The sequence below is a fragment of the Protopterus annectens genome, chromosome 2.part0 (assembly GCF_019279795.1).
Source record: "Protopterus annectens isolate FY-2018-M chromosome 2.part0, PAN1.0, whole genome shotgun sequence".
NCBI lineage: Eukaryota > Metazoa > Chordata > Ceratodontiformes > Protopteridae > Protopterus > Protopterus annectens.
In genome coordinates, this window is record NC_056728.1 from 482813509 (window position 1) to 482816492 (window position 2984).

The following is a 2984-nucleotide window of genomic DNA, read 5'->3' on the forward strand; positions in this document are numbered from 1 at the left end:
GTTATTAATAGGTTCATAAGGGCGTAATAGTCTAACTGCGGTGAAAGGCCATTTTAAGCCTAGTCAATAACTTGTAGCCAGAACCAAACATTGTAACTTGTGTTTATAATATAAAAACCTTAACCATTTTGCCAACCCACAAGATATTCTTTTGTTATGTTTCTAAGATTTTTTTTCAGCTATTTCCTGTGTTAATACACCCATTTGTTAACTAGGTAGGCCCACTGGACACACAGTCTCTTTTTAGGGGGAGAACCAGGAACAAAGATTGATTAAATTACTTACGGTAATACAGTAAGTACATGAGGGTTGAGGGAATCAAACCCAGCACCACAGGAACAATAGCTTATAGCCTTAACCTTCTGTGGCAGCTGCCTATACTGACAGGTTAACAAAATGAGGTGGCCATTTGACAGAAACAGGGACAGAAGTCAATACAATATGCATATTGCACGCGTGCACACACACACACACACACACACACACACACACACACACACACACACACACACACACACGTATACATAGACACATTCAAAGACAAACTTAGGTACAAACATGCACATTAGCACATACACAGAAAACAGAAATAGAATGGGAGTTCAGTGGTACAAAAATCCTTTTGCACACATGCAGAAAACAAAAACAGAAGTCACAAAATGCTGGTTCAGTTTAGCAATCTTCTTTAAATTCAAACATGAAATGCTGGTTCTATGGTCTTTTCTTTTTCTTCTTTTTTTTTATTGGCAAGTTACCATCTACAAATGCACAAATGCAACAAATTCTAGAATCAGGACTTGCAGCATTTCTAAATGACAACACGCCAAAGGAAAAAATGGATAATTCCCACAGAGCACAGCAATGCTTGGAGTCCTAGCCTGTACCTCTGCATTTGCTCAATCTGTCTTAATGTTGTCTGATTGACATTAAATTGCCTTGCCTAGCTAGTTGGTTAAATTGTTTTGTGGTAGTATAGACTCTCAGGCAATCTTTTTTTTCTGTTTTCACATTAATAGGACTGGGATAGTCAATCTAGTGGCAGTACATAGTGGCTTGGTCTATATGAGCTGGGAAAACCATAACAAAAACTGTAAGTGTAATCAAATTTTGGCCAGAGGGTTTAGAAGCAAGCTTCCAGTGATGATGCAAGGTAGTGCCAGCTGTGCCAGGGGAAGTAGGGCAGTGCATATGTAACATTTGCCAGCATAGCTAACAGGAGTTTTGTAAAGAATTATATGTCATTTGAATATCAAACTGACTTGTACAAATGCTAGTGTTAAAAATGTATTTGTACAGATGCTTGTGTTAAAATGTATTTGTAAAGTTGTTTGTTTTGAAAATGTATCAACAGTGGGTCCTGCTGAACAGAAAAGAAATATACTTGTATGCCAGACTGTTTTGATGAAATGTATATAGTTTAACAGAGGATAATAAAGGGAATCGGTTAAACTCAACCCAACTAACCTTAAGAAAAATACCCTCAAATTAAATGACTTGGTTTAGGCCATAAAGACTTTATCTCACAGGTCTGAATGCACCTGAGATGAAATGTCTGTTAAAAGCCTGGGCTAGGATCCTGCTCTATTGTCCTTGGTAGTGAGCTAACTGATGCCAGAGAATGGTCTGTTAGTTTCTGCAGGAAGAGTGGAAGTGTTGGAATTGTTTTACAGTTTCCAGATGCTGTAATAAACCTTAGCTAAAGTTCTATGTGTGTATTGTGACACATCAGTGCCAGATCCTGGCTCAATTTCTGGTGAGAGGGTAGTGTGAGAACCACAGAGTCAGGTGACCAGGTGTTATGTCATTATGTAGCCATTATATATAGGTTCATAGGTTCATAGGTTCATACTAGGCTATCTGCCCGAGGGCATTTACAAGCCTAGCCCATAGTTTTGTGGCTTACGCCACCCCTTTAGTATGGGGAACTATACCCATTATTTTGCTGTGCCTCTGTCGAGCAGTGGCACTGAGGTAATCCCTGGGGTATATCTGCGATCTCCCATCCATTGGTCAAGATTGCTCTGCCTCACATATACCGGGATTTTATTCCACAGCATAGGGAGTCTTTGGGTGATGAATCTATCCCTCCAGCACGTCCTATTAATAGCCGTGTCGAGGTTTAAGTCTCCCGCCCTTGTGGCTCTGATGGATCTAGATTTTTTGAGGTGAAGCATATTCATCAAATCTGGGTTTGACATGGCCTTGTATGTTAGGCAAAGGTCACCTCTGAGCAAGCGTGGCGACTGAATAGAGCTGGAGTTCTTTCAGTCAGGCAGCATAGGACAGATGTTTGAGACCCTTTATCCTTTTGGTGAGGAACTTTTGTGGCCTCTCCAGCTGCTGCAAGTGTCGGGTCAGATACATTCCAAATGGGGCATTGTACTCAATCATTGGTCTGATGAGTGATGAGTATAGGGAGACTATGACCTCCCTTGATCTAGATGAGAATCCCTTCATGATAAGGTGGGCAATGTAGAAGGTCTTCCTAACTACTTTAGCTACATGGGTGTCGAATGACAGACTACTATCAACCTGGGTCCCCAGGTCCCTGATAACTTCTTCTGTGCTCAGTGGATTGCCACCTATTTGGTAGCTTGGGGTAACCTTGTTTTTCCCGAAGGGTATGACTATGCATTTTTTGGCATTTAACTTTAGGCCATGGCTCTGGCACCAGTTATCCGTTTCTGTGAGACCCTTCTGAAGGATATCTGTGTCAGATGTGTTTTCTACTATGGCGCCCAGTTTGCAGTCATCTGCAAACTTTGTCAGCCATAACCCTCCTGTGTTTGCTTGTACTTCGGAAAAGTAGATGCCAAACAAGAGTGGGCCCAGGACTGAGCCCTGTGGTACACCACTTGTGACAGGCTTTGAGTCTGACATGGCGCCAGCAACTCTGACCCTGTGGGTTCTGTCACTCAGCCAGTTTGCAACCCATCTTGTGATGTATGGGTTAACATTTAAGCTGATGAGTTTTTCAATGATAC